The 14,705-nt window shown below is 41.3% G+C and overlaps 1 non-coding gene across 1 annotated transcript; it reads right to left on the reverse strand.

Annotated features, from left to right (window-relative positions):
* Nucleotides 1-14,363: 14,363 nt before the first annotated feature.
* Nucleotides 14,364-14,467, reverse strand: LOC130836041 (U6 spliceosomal RNA). The gene has a single exon (XR_009049104.1). It is a non-coding gene; the product is annotated as a U6 spliceosomal RNA (small nuclear RNA).
* Between the last annotated feature and the right edge of the window lie 238 nt (nucleotides 14,468-14,705).

The raw sequence follows: 14,705 nt of genomic DNA on the forward strand, positions 1-14,705 counted from the left end.
GGAGGACCCAACACACTGCCTACTAGTAACTAGACGGGTGATGTTACACTTTAAAGTTCCATGCGGTGATGAACAACAGGAACTTTTCAATGAAGTTATAATCATCCATGAAGGTCTCAGTAGAGACTGACCTTATAGAGACGCCACAGCATAGTCCAGTAGAAAGTGAGATTCATTATGAAACAATCAAGTAATCCTCCCACCGATGACTGAGTGCAGTAAATATACTGCTCTTTATTTAAATCGGAGGATGTCCAATGTGTATGTCAACCCGCTTTCTTAAAACGGTGTCTTTTTTGGCATTTTATTTCTTAATTATAAAATTTTACGGTTTTCAATAAAACAAAATATTCTTGTAAGACTACGTGCGTTACATAGTACTGTTTTACATTGACATTCTCGATGTCGGTATCTTCACAACAGAAAAGTCCTCTATTTCCAAATGCAGGACAACATTGTAATCACTCCGTGAAAACTTAACACCATCCCTTTTCTGTATCACCATGTACCATTGCAATAACTTCTCTTCATTGAGTTTATGGTTAGTTAGAAGGCTTAAGTAGAGATACTTCCAAATAAGCTCTGTCATAGACCTAAGTGATGGCCTGGATTGCTGCATGCTGTTCAATGTAAGGAGGCTCTATACTGCTACCAATTATCTGACATTATTGCTGTTTTATAATTAATTAACAGGACTAATAATTACTGTAGTGTATATTAGTCCCATTTTGTATTCATTCAAATCCATTTGTGCATGAAAATGTTCGCTGAATTAAGCACGTAATATCAGGAAAGTTTTAGTTGAGAGTTGAAAACTGGAAAAAAATTTTTGTCATAATTCAAATAAAAACCACTTAATTTTATACAAAAGTACTTATAAAAATAATTATTTGAATGTTCATAACAGAATTATTCATAATTTCCAAAAGGTAGAAACAACCCAAATGTCCATTAACTGATGAATGCATAAACAAAATGTGGTTGATCCATGCAGTGGAATATTATTCAGCAGTAACAAGGAACGAAATTCTGACACAGGCTGCAACATGGATGAACCTTGAAGGCATTGTACTAAGGGAAATAAGCCAGGCAAACTTATAGAGATAGAAAGCAGGGTGTTAGTTCCCTAGGCCCAGGGAATGGGAAGTGATAGCTAAAATGTACGGAACTTCTTTTTGGAGCAAATTGATTGTAGTGATGATTGGACAGCTCTGAATGTACTAAAAACCGTAGATTGGTTCACTTTAAGTGGATGAGTTGTATGGTATGGAATTATAACTTGATAAAGCTGTTACTAAAAATGTGTGCGTATGTATGTGTGTGGAGTTATTCTATACTAATCACAAAAACATACTAAGCTTGGGCTTCCCTGGTGGTGCAATGGTCAAGAATCTGCCTGTCAATTCAGGGGACATGGGTTCAGTCCCTGGGCCAGGAAGATCCCACATACTGCGGAGCAACAAAGCCCATGTGCCACAACTATTGAGCCCATGTGCCACACCTACTGAAGCCCATGGGCCTAGAGCCCGTGCTCTGCAGCAAGAAAAGCCACTACGATGAGAAGCCCACACATCACAACGAAGAGTAGCCCTGGCTCACCGCAACTAGAGAAAGCCCGTGTGCAGCAACAAAGACCCAACGCAGCCAACAAATAAACAAATAAATTTATTAAAAAAAAAAGCATGCTAAGCTTTGCAGGAAGACTTGAGCAGAGGACTTGCATTTCAAACAGTTGTTTGGCCACTCAAACCCTTGACCAGGTTATCTTCTCTTCTGAGGCTCAGTTTAGCCATTTATAATATAAGGTAATGCAGTGTTGTAAGGACCAAATAACTCCTATGAAAGCACTATAAAAATATTAGAAGTTGCTAAAAGAGTAGATCTGAAAAGTTCTCATCACAAGAAAAAATAATCATAACTCTGTGGTCATAGATGTTAGCTAGAGTTATTTTAGTGATCATGTCACCATACATACATATATCAAGTTATAATGTTGTCCTCTTGAATTCATATAATATTATATGTCAATTATATCTCAATACAAATAAATGTTAGGTACAATTGTATCTTTGGAAACCAAGAGCTCACCAGTAATTGAGAAGCAATATGACAGCTTAGGAGGCAGGCTGCCCCAGTTTGAACTCTGGCTTTACCCACAACTAGCTGGGTGATTTTAGGCATATGTTAATTTTTTGAAGAACCTCCATACTGTTTTCCATAGTGGCTGCACCAGTTTACATTCCCACCAGCAGTGCAGGAGGGTTCCCTTTTCTCCACGTGGTAGCCATTCTGGCAGCTGTGAAGTGATATCACATTGTGCTTTTGATTTGCATTTCTCTAACAATTAGCAATGTTAAGCATATTTTTGTGTGCCTGTTGGCCATCTGTATGTCTTCTCTGGAAAAATCTCTATTTAGGTCTTCTGCCCACTTTTTTTTAAATTAATTAATTAATTAATCTCGGTGTGTTAGGTCTTCCTTGCTGTTCACAGGCTTTCTCTAGTTATGGCGAGCAGGGGCTACTCCCTGTTGCGGTGTGGGGGCTTCTCATTGTGTTGGCTTCTCTCGTTGCAGAGCACAGGCTCTAGGCACACAGGCTTCAGTAGTTGTGGCACATGGGCTCATTAGTTGTGGCTCAAGGGCTCTAGAGCACAGGCTCACGGGCTTAGTTTCTCCACGGTATATGGGATCTTCCCTGCCCCTGCATTGACAGGCAGATTCTTAACTACTGCGCCACCAGGGAAGTCCCTGCCCACTTTTTTTTTAATTAATTGTTATTGGGATATAGTTGATTTACAATGTTGTGTCAATTTCTGCTGTACAGCAGAGTGAATCTGTTATACATGTATATATATATATCCACTTTTTTTTAGATTCTTTTCCCATGTAAGGCATTACAGAGTATTGAGTAGAGTTCCCTGTGCTGTATAGTAGGTCCTTATTAGTTGTCTATTTTATATATAGTAGTGTGTATATGTCAATCCTAATCTCCCAATTTATCCCTTCCCCTTTTCTGCCCACTTTTTGATCAGGTTGTTTCTCTTTTTTTGTTTGTTTTTTTAATATTGAGCTGTCTATATATTTTGGATAATAACCCCTTATCGTTCATATCATTTGCAAATATTTTCTCCCATTCAGTATGTTTTTCATTTTGTTGATGGTTTCCTTTGCTGTGCAAAAGCTTCTAAGTTTAATTAGGTCCCATTTGTTTGTATTTGCTTTTGTTTCCTTTGCCTTAGGAGACAGATCCAAAAGACTGTTGCTACCACTTATGTCAAAGACTTTTCTGACTATATTTTCTTCTGGGAGTTTTATGATTTCCAGTCTTACATCTAGGTCTTTAATCCATTTTGAGTTCATTTTTGTACATAGTGTGAGAAATTTTTCTTCTTTTTTTAAATATATATATATTGGCTACTTTGTTTTTTTTAATATTTATTTCTTTATTTTATTTTTGTCTGTGTCGGGTCTTTTTTGCCACACATGGGATCCTCCACTGCAAGGCATGGGCTCCTCGTTGCAGCACACCAGCTTCTCTCTAGTTGTGGCATGCCGGCCCCAGAGCACGTGGGCTCTGTAATTGCAGCACGCAGGCTCTCTAGTTGCAGCCTGTCTGCTCAGTAGTTGCAGCACGTGGGCTTAGTTGCCACGTGGCATGTGGGACCTTAGTTCCCTGACCAGGGAGTGAACCCACGTCCCCTGCATTGGAAGGCTAATTCTTAGCCACTGGACCATCAGAGAGGTCACAAGAAAATGTTCTAATTTCATTCTTTTACATGTAGCTGTCCAGTTTTCCCAGTGACTTATTGAAGAGACTGTCTTTTCTCTATTGTTTATTCCTGTCTCTTTGTCATAGATTGTCTATAAGTGTGGGGGTTTATTTCTGAGCTCTCTATTCTGTTCCATTAATCTATGCATCTGTTTTTTTGCCAGTACCATACTGTTTTGATTGTACTGTAGCTCTGTAGTATAGTCTGAAGTAAGGAAGCATAATTCTGCCAGCTCTGTTCATCTTTCTCAAGATTGTTTTGCGTATTTGGGAGTCTTTTGTGTCTCCCTACAAATTTTAAAATTATTTGTTCTAATTCTGTGAAAAACACCACTGGTATTTTGATAGGAATTGTATGGAATCCATATATTGCCTTGGGCAGTATGGTCATTTTAACAATATTAATTCTTCCAATCCACAAACATGGTATATCTTTCTATCTGTTCGTGTCATCTTCAATATCTTTTATTAGTGTCTTATAGTTTTCCTAGTGCAGGTCTTTTACCTTCTTAGGTAAGTTTATTCCTGGCTACTTTTTTTTTTTGATGCAATTATAAATAGGATTGTTTTCTTAACTTCTCTTTCTGATAGTTCATTTTTAGTGTATAGAAATGCAACAGATTTCTATATATTAACTTTGTATCCTGCAACTTTATCAAATTCATTTGATGAGCTCTACCAGTTTTCTGGTGGTGTCTTTAGGATTTTCTATGTATAGTATCATGTCGTCTACAAACAGTGACAGTTTTACTTCTTCCTTTCCAATTGGATTCCTTTTATTTCTTTTTCTTGTCTAATTGCTGTGGCTATGGGCTATGAAATTTCTTGATCATGACAATCACTAGGATATATATTATACATGGAGACCTAGTACAAACCCACCTTTATATATAATTACATATCTGAATCAAAAATTTCATAGAAGAATTGTTTCACTTACTACCTCAGATGGATTTTAATATTTTCTATTCTAAACTATTTAAATGTAGTCTATACTGGTTTTGGGATTTTGTTTGTTTGGTTGCTTGGTTTGTTTTTTGTTTGTTTGTTTGTTTGTTTTTTAATAAACAGTGGTTCTAGCCCACCAAATTGACTACATGGCTTACAAACTGTGGTTTGAAAAACACTATTCTAAAGAAAGCAAATCATGGATGAATTCAAATTCTAAAACAGAAGTGAAAACACAAGATGATACTGAATACTGAGAGTAGTCTGGAATGAACTATAGGTTGAAAAACTCATTTTTTAAAAAAATAGAGGTTTAAGTAGCCATTCTTCCTAAATATATGAAATACTCCTTCCAAATGCAGCTGGTGAGCAAGTCTCTGGATAAGCAGTGTAATGATCTGGAAGAGAATGCAGAACTGACATTGACTCCACCATTCATCAGCTCTGTGACCCTAGACCTTCCGAGCCTCAGTGTCTCATTCAATAAAATGAGGGAATTGCATGTAATATGCCCTTGAAGGAAAGTCCACTTGTCTCTTCACAGAGTCTTCTCATCCCTCAGAAGAATCCCAATGTCTTCTCCAGCCCTTCTCACATTCCCAAGCTATTATGAGCATCGCCTTCCTCCCAGTTCCTGTGGCTTTTCTTTTAATTAAATAATCGGATATGTTTACCGCTATGTGTGTATGTGTGTGTGTATACGTGTGTGTATAGAGATAGACAGACAGATAGATAGATAGATAGATAGATTGTTTTGTTTTGTTTTTGCCGCACCACATGGCTTTCAGGGACCTTACTTCCCTGACCAAGGATGGACCCACACCCCCTGCATTGGAAGCATGGAGTCTTAACCACTGGACTGCCAGGGAAGTCCCATACCACTATATTCTTAACAAAGAGTGCTTTGTGTGCCTCCTTCCCTGGCTCGCACTGGAGGACAAGCACCCACCATGTTTCTCATTTTCTCTCCCAGGCAGTATTGTCCACCTAAGTGCCTTCTAAGCTTTAGAGGTCCTGACTGCAAAATGGAAGCAAATTTTTTAAAAAGAAAATTATATTCAATGATTATGGAGGTCCTTTCCAGTAATTAAATGTCATAATTTTTACAAAATCATAAGCTGAATATAATGATTTAAAGTTTAATTTTCAAAAAATAAAAATAAAAAAATAAAAAATAAAAAAGTTTAATTTTCACCCATTTAAGGGTTCCTTATATTATCACCTATTGTTTTTTGAGTTTCTGTACTAGGTACCTATTATTCTCTGAGATTAAAACCTAAAATTAAGCAAGTCTAACAGTTTTGAATGTAGCATTTTTTTAAAATATTTTTCTTACTTCCATAGATCATACACAGTCAGTGACAAAAACAAAAACTGAACAATAACAACAACAAAACTTAGAAAACCTGTGCAAAAAATTGCAAAAGAAAAAAGCATTACCAGTAATTCTTCACCCAAGGATGGCTATTGGGTAAAATTTTTTTCAACAGACCTTTTTTTTTTTAATAGCAGTTTTAGGTTTCACAGCAAAATTGAGCAGAAAGTAGAGTTCCCATGCAACCCCTGCCCCTGCACATGCACAGCCCACCCCACTATCAATAACCTCCAGCCAAGTGGTGCATTTGCAAGCGGGGATGAACCTGTGTTGACATGACATACTCCAGACCCACAGGGGACACTAGGCTTCCTCTCAGCCTTGCGCTTTCTCTGGGTTTTAATAAGCACATGGTGGCCTGCATTCATCATCCTACCATCATGAGAATACTTTCACTGCCCTAAAAATTCTCTGTGTTCCACCTATTTAACTCTCTGTCCCCATAACTCATGCCAATCACTGACGTTTTCACTATCTATGGTTTTATACTTTCCAAAATGTCATGCAGTTGGAATCATACAATAAACAGCCTTTTCAAATTCACTTCACGAAGCAGTAGCATTTAACATCTCTCCATGTCTTTTCATGACTTGATAGTGCGTTTCTTTTTTTTTTTTTTAATTTACTTATTTATTTATTTTTGGCTGCATTGGGTCTTCGTTGTCTTCATTGCTGCAGGCGGGCTTTCTCTAGTTGTGGCGAGAAGGGGCTACTCTTCATTGCAGCGCTCGGGCTTCTTACTGTGGTGGCTTCTCTCGTTGTGGAGCACAGGCTCTAGGTGCATGGGCTCAGTAGTTGTGGCTCAGTAGTTGTGGAGCACAGGCTTAGTTGCTCCTTGGGCATGTGGGATCTTCCCCAACCAGGGCTTGAACCCATGCCCCTGCATTGGCAGGTGGATTCTTAACCACTGTGCCAGCAGGGAAGATCCACTCATTTCTTTTTAGTGTAGAGTAATATTCCGTTGTCCAGATGCACCACAGTTTATTTATCCATTCATCCATGGAAGGACGTCTTGCTTGCTTCCAAGTTTTTGGCTATTATGAATAAAGCTCCTGAAAACACCCATGTTCGGGTTTTTGTGTAGACATGTTTTGAACTCACTTGGATAAATACCATGGGGTGTGATTGTTGGATCTTATGCTAAGAGTATGTGTAGTTTTGTAAGAAACTGCCAAACTGTCTTCATTTCCACTGGTAATAATGAGAGTTCCTGATGTCCACGTCTTCATCAGCATTTGGTGCTGTCAGTGTTTTGGATTCTCACCACTTAATAGGTGTATAGTGGTCTCTACCTGCTATTTTACATTGTTAACATTTTGATGTATCAGTGTTCTTCCACAGAATGTTTTCAAATATTTATATCACCCATAATAAGTATGTCTTGTTAGAAGTGATTAAGAGATTCAGTAAAACACTGGTGATATCTAGAAGAATAGAATTGTCTTTGAGAATAGGGGCATCATCTTTGTTTTGCTGCTGTCAGGTAGGTAAGAAGATTTTAAGATGAGATGCATACAGTGGAGACTAATACGTAGCTACAGAAGACTTGCACTTTGGCTTGCATTAACTCTTAAAACAGAAATAAAGTCCAAGGACCCACTCATGGAAAAGTGGGACCCGGAATGACTGCATACTCATGACAAGTAGGGAGATTAAAAAACAAAAACAAACTCCAGACATGCTTATTTTTTATGTGTGATGTGATAAATAGTTTGTGGGAAGTGCTTTTGAGACACCATATCTATGCTGATAAGAAACTAGTTTTAGATTCAATCATCATTTTTCAAATGTAATAAAGAAATAAGAATTGTAATCAGGGTTAGAGTCATCAAGCCTGAGAAGACAGAAAAGTTTTATCAACTAATGCTTAGTGGTACTCTGTAGCACAGGAACTATATTCAATATCCTGTGATAAATCATAATGAAAAAGAATATGAAAAACAATATATGCATGTATAACTGAGTCACTTTGCTGTACAGCAGAAATTAACACATTGTAAATGAACTATATTTAAATAAAATAAAAAAAAAAACTAATGCTTAGTGGTAGTAACAAAAATTAGTTACTCTTACTAGCACTGTGTGGAACTTTTAAGATCTTTGATATTCATTCATTCCACAGTATTAACTGAGTGTCTACATTATGCCACAGCTATGATAAGTGCTGGGGATAGAACAGTGAATAAAACAGAAATAATCCCTAGACTCATGGAGAGTTCAGTCTACACTAAATTAGAAAGACCCCACAAATGGGGAAATGGACAAAATGAATATGAATAGGAAAATTACAGTTGAGTGCTGGGGAGGAGTTAAACAGAGATTCCTAATAGGGCACATCAATGGAGACCTGTGCTGGTGATCCTGGGAGACCTTTCTGAGCAGGTAACATTTGAATTGAGATCTGCCCTAGGCGCAGCCGTTAGAATAACAAGGGGAATATTGTTCTAGGCAGCAGGAAAAGCAAGAACTAAACCCATCCTAACAACTGTAGATGAATAGGGTGGAGAGCAGTGGACCAACAGAAGGAGGGCACCGTGTGAGCAGGCCATGCTCAGCAAGGAGGGCTTTGTAGGCCGTGCTGAGGAGTCTGAATTTTATTCTAGCACATGCAAAAGCCACAAAGAGGGTTTTTAAGTGAAAAGTGATACAATATTATGTAAATGTTAAGCAGATAACCCTGGCCACTTGTGGAGGATGGCTCGAGGGTCGCAAGAGCGGAATTTGGGAAGCTGTTTTGTGGTCTGGGCGAGAATTGATGTGCTGGCCGCAGCAGTGGTGTAGAGTGGTCAGTAGGTTGGATTGAGGATGGAAGGGTGCAGGGTGCAAACACACACCAAAAGTCACTTCTAAGACTTTGGAGGGAATTCCCTGGCGGTCCAGTGGTTAGGACTCCACGCTGTCACTGCCAATCCCGCAAGCTGCGCTGCATGGACAAAAAGAAGAAGAAAAAAAAAGACTTAGAAGCTAGTTTAAAATTTAGATGCAAAGACTTTCTGATATTAAAGTGTTAGCAACTCTATCAATTTTGTTCAAAAAAAGATGATAAGATTCACACACCCGGTGGCGCAGTGGTTAAGAATCCGCCTTCCAATGCAGAGGACCCAGGCTCGAGCCCTGGTCCAGGAAGATCCCACATGCCGCGGAGCAACTAAGCCCGGCCACCACAACTACTGAGCCTGCACTCTAGAGCCTATGAGCCACAACTATTGAGCCCAGGCAACGCAACTACTGAAGCCCGCACGTCTAGAGCCCGGTGCTCCACAACAAAACAAGCCAGTGCCGTGAGAAGCCCGCACACCGCAGAGAAGCGTAGCCCCCACACAGCAGTGAAGACCTAATGCAGCCCAATAAACGTCACTAATTAATTTTTTAAAAAGGGCAGCTGATAAGAGGCATCCTAAATAGAACAATAAATTAATCCTGATGTGAAAGAAATATAGTCCACACTTTTGTAAGGAAAACGTGATTGAGCGTTTCACCTGTAAGTGCTTTTTCCTTTCTTTTTCCACAAACTTAGAAAAACAGCTGTTAAGAATACATTAATGCTTCTGAATACAAATAAATGGCTGTTATTTGTAACTAATTTCAAGCTGTCCAAGGTCCTTTTTTCTAATTTATTTTCATATAATACCACAATAGTTCTTTATAATATTAGAAATAACCTCGAAGCATTTTTTTCTTTCATTTTGTTCTTGTTTTATGTATTTTCCAGTTAACCGAGCTGCCCAGGTGTCTATAGATAGTCGCCCAGCTGCCCAGGTGTGTGCACAGGAGCACCCAGCTGCCCAAGTGTGTCTCTCTCTATATATATGTAAATGGAGTCGCCCACATGCCCAGGTGTATGTACAGGACCACCAAGCATCTACAGGTGGTCACCCAGCGGCTCAGGCGTCCCGGAAAGAGACCTGAGGCGGGGGTACCCGGCGGGAGCGGCGCGCGCGGGGCTCTGGTTGCACCGCGGGGCCGGGCCCGCAGCCCCTGCCGGGCCGCCCGGCCGCCCGCAGGCCGCAGCCCCTTCCGCAGGCCCCGCAGGCCCCCCGCGCAGGCCCCGGCGGAGGAGGGCTCCGCGTGGCCAGCGCAGCGGCGCGGGTGGGGCGCGCGAGCCCGGGGGGCGCGGACCCGCTGCCGCGGCGCAGCCCGAGGGGAGGCCGGGGCGTCCGCGCGGGGGGCGGGAGGGTCCAGGCCGCGGCCGGGCAGGGCGGGTGGCGGCCGGCGGGGCCCGGCTCTGCGGCCGCGGTCCCCACCCCCAGCCCCCCGCCGCCGGAGGCAGAGGGCGCGAGGCCTCCCGCGGCTCCGGGTCCTTGCAGGTGGTCCGAGCCGGCGCGCAGGTGCGGGCAGAGCTCTGCCGGGACCAGCCCCGGGGACTGAAGACGGGCTAGAAACCTGGCCCGGTGCCGAAAGGGTTCCTCTGGGATCTGACTGGAGGCCCGGGTGAGCCGCCTCACCGCCCCTTTGCACGGCGATCCCTGGAGGGTCCATCCTCCTCCCGGGCGGCTCGCAGCCCGTCGCGGACCCCAGGACCCTCTGTCCCTTCTCCCGCGCTTGGTGGCCACGGGGGGTACCCTCGGCCCCGGGCTCCGCCCTGGATGCCGTGAGGGAGAGATGCTGGCCGGGGAGGCAGAGGACGCGAGGGACAGGCGCAGGCTCCTGGGGTCAGCTTTCCTCCTCCGCGGCGTCCTGGGCTTAGGGGCCTGAACGGCACCCCGCCTGTGAGAGCTCGAGGCACCGACAGAGCAGCGGGCCTCCTCCCGGCCGCTGGGTCCTGCGCTGCTGCGCGGTCCTCGGCGCCATCCTCTCTGTCGCCAAGCATCTTCTGTGAGCACAACGGCACGAAACGAGAAGTCACCACAGAAAGAGAAATGAGAAGAAAAACGATTGCATGGAGACTAAACAACACGCAACGAAAAAAACCAATGGGTGAAGGAGGAAATCAAAAAGGGAATTAAAAAATACTTTAAGTAAGAGTTTCTATAAAATTCTACTTTTTGTAAATTATTAATTGAAGGAATACATTGTGTTGGTTTGATCTAAGACTTAGCAATGTAATTCATATTTCATTGATTAAAAAATGTTTAACATAGATTTGTGGGCCTAGAAATTTTTCAGTTAAAACTTATTTACATATTTTTGTTGCAGAGCACTGTAGTAGGATGATTGCAAGAAGACTTTTCAGAATAAGTATATATTACGCTAGGATCGAATTCTGGGGGGAAGTGGAAAGGAAATGACGTTCAAGGGAGAAAAACGAATTGTGTGAAATTTCCTACAACTGAAGAATATCTTGTTCATGTACTTTTTAAAAGAGTGATGGTGAGTGCCAAAACAGTACAGTATGTAGATGCCATTGAATACATTGGTAAAAGGGATTTAAGATTTTTATTTTTAATGGGCATATTTGCACTGCACAGAAATTGTTAGATGTCACTTATTTGTGTAAATAGGCTTATTGTTCATCAAAATCTTTCTAGAAAGTATGTGAGCGAAAGTTTAAAAACTGTTGTTTGAAGGTCCAGCTGCAATACTTCCTCTGTGGAGTCTCCCCTGACCTTTCCCCTCCTCTTCCTCAGAACTTTGCTACAACAAAGAAAATGCTGTAATGCAGGTGGAAGGCTTAGTTGTCTACAGGCCTCTTCCCTGTTCTCTTGGAGGGCAGGAATGATGTTATTTATCTTTGTATTCCCATGGGGGTGTAACTACAGATGCAGAATATATACTTACTAATTTCTTCCTGTTTTGGGGGGGGCTCTCAGGCTTGGTTTCTCTGCGGCATGTGGGGTCTTCCTGGAGCAGGGCTTGAACCCATGTCCTCTGCATTGGCAGGCGGAATCTTTTTTTTTTTTTTTTGGTTTCCAGTTTTAAATTCTTTATTGAAATATGTGATCCAGTGCTAGGGGCCAGTCATCAAGAACCCATAGTTAAGGCTTTGATGGTGGAGAGGAAAGAGTTGTGATGAAAAAGTCTAGCCCAGCAAGGTGCAACAGAACTTTCTCCAGTGAGGCAGATGGTCTACCGTGGGCCCAGCGCAGCAGGATAGCCACTGGCCACACACAGCTACGGGGAGCTCCAAACAGGCGGATTCTTAACCACGGCGCCACCTAGGAGGCCCACTAATTTATTTCTAGTATATAGTTCATGAGATTTTTCCTAATATAGGGCATGTCCTAGAGTTTACAGTGGGAATAGGTTATAGCATCTCTCTGGGGAAATATGCATTTTAAGCCCCAAATGCACTGAGAAAATGTCTGGTTCTACCTAGAGAAATTGAATTGAAACCAAGTAAACGTCCCCAAGCCATCTACAATATAGTCTAGCGGGCCTCTCTTACAGAAACATTGGGAAAGCTAAATGAAGATGTTAGAGTTATTTGGAAATAATTGGCTTAAGAAACAAAACCTTTTGTTGTTTTCAGAAAAAAATCTGGAAGCCAGTTAGTATTGCAGGTGGGGGTTGGAGAGAAAGCTGGTGTGATTGTGACCAGTGTGCAATGCAGTAAATATCAGATCATGTAATATCAGCACAATTGGAGAAAATGTAATGACTTTGTTTAAATAAACTAAGGGGAAGCGTTTGCTTTGAATCTCTTCCAAACTCTGAGTAGATGAATAATTTTCTTCTCTCCATCATTCCATGGAATAAAAAAGCTGCTAACCCGTGGTAGCCCCCAATTTTGGCTCACCATTAAGGATGAACTCTTTTTTTTTTTTTTTTTTTTTTTTTTGGCCACACAGCATGTGAGATCTTATTTCCTCGACCAGGGATCAAATCCTCTCCCCCTGCATTGGAAGTGTGGAGTCTTTACCACTGGACCGCTAGGGAGGTCCCAAAGATGAACTCTATTTCACTTCTTTATTTTACTCCTTTCTTTTCCTTCCTCTTCTTTTTTCTTTCTTTCCTTTAAAATTAGGTAAATTAGATATTAAGACGTCAATGGGAACACTCTTCATGAATCTTCCAAGTCCAAATTGTTAATGGAATAATATTCTGTATTTGATTCTATGCTTACACAGATATGTTTACGTAAACATTTATATTCTTAAAATATAAAGTGGAACCATATCATTTATCACGCCCACGTGGGCTTTTTCAGTTAACGATGTGGTGGAGACGTGTTCCAGAGCAGTGCGAACAGGCCCACCCGATCCTTTCTCGCTGCTGCGCGTACTGCTGGGGTTCCTTCATTTGTACTTGTTAAAGGGAAAAACCAGAGGCCCAAAATGGCATCGCTTGTGCTAACGTCCATGATACCAAACCCAGATTTAACACCTAATCTAATGGCGGTTTCCACCTTCCCCAGAAATGTAATCTTAATCAATCAGTTTGGAATTTTCTCCTTGGCACCAAAGAAGTAATCTGTTATGTGGGTCGTCTCCCATCCCCACCCACAGGAAGGAGAGGCAGTCTGCATGATAAAAACTTGCCCACTCCTTTTTCCCAAAAAATGTTGTCCTGGCCCAAAATAACCCTTTCTTTTCTTTTGCTAATGACTTCCTTGCCCCACCCTCCAGTTTATAAAAACCTTCCATTCTGTACAGCTCCTTGGAGGGCCATTCTGTCTACTACTAGGGGTGCTGCTGGTTCATGAGTCATTGAATTAGCTCTCCACACTTACTCAGCTGAATTCTGGTTTTCACACAAGTTAGGTATGGTGACAGTACTGCCCACATGGGGTTGTAATGAGAGTTGGAAGCCTTGATATATGTGAACTACTTAACATTGTCCTGGCACACGGGAGTACACACTGCGGAAATTTGGGGGGAATAACCGGTAGTTCCACCTCATTCTTCTTCTTGGCTAATAGTAGGTAATCCATAATAAGTATATTCCCTAATTTGTAATTATTTGTATATTAATTACTGCTCAGGGTATTTTCACTTTTTTACTATCACAAATTTAGCTGCAATAAGCATCCTGAAACAAAAAACCTTACAATTTTTTTTTTTTTTTTGCACACAGGCTTAGTTGCTCCATGGCATGTGGGATCTTCCTGGAGCAGGGATTGAACCCATGTCCCTCTGCATTGGTAGGCGGATTCTTAACCACTGCGCCACCTAGGAAGCCCTTACAGTTTTTAACTTCTCAATAATTTTTTGCTTCTTAAATAACAACGTAAACTGTTAACAACCAGTGCTGTTGAAGTATGAGAAAAGAGTTGCTCTCATGTATTAATAGTTGGAATACAAACTGGTAGAGGAACACAAGCATTTAATAGAGTTAAAATCTGCGTATACTATGATCTCATTGTTTTTAAAAAAATTTTTTTTGAAAATTAAAAAAAAATATGGAGTGATTCACAAATTTGCGTGTCACCCTTGCGCATCGGCTGTGCTGATCTCTGTATCATTCCAATTTCAGTACATGTGCTGCTGAAACGAGCACTGATCTCTCATTCCAGCTTTAGGACTCTCATTTACAGAAACAGATACAGACTAATTTTCAAAAATTCAGATAGGTATTTATGCACTAAATTAAATATTTATCAGAAAACTTTTTAAAGCTAATCCAATGCATTTTTTTCTTTTGTCAAAGTGGAATATTAACTTGGGTCATGTAAATGTCATATCAGTAAACAAAGGATGTTGTGGTCATAAAGCCCTCAGTGACGGCAGCCCCACCC

The sequence above is a fragment of the Hippopotamus amphibius genome, chromosome 14, assembly GCF_030028045.1.
Source record: "Hippopotamus amphibius kiboko isolate mHipAmp2 chromosome 14, mHipAmp2.hap2, whole genome shotgun sequence".
In the NCBI taxonomy this organism is placed as follows: Eukaryota; Metazoa; Chordata; class Mammalia; order Artiodactyla; family Hippopotamidae; genus Hippopotamus; species Hippopotamus amphibius.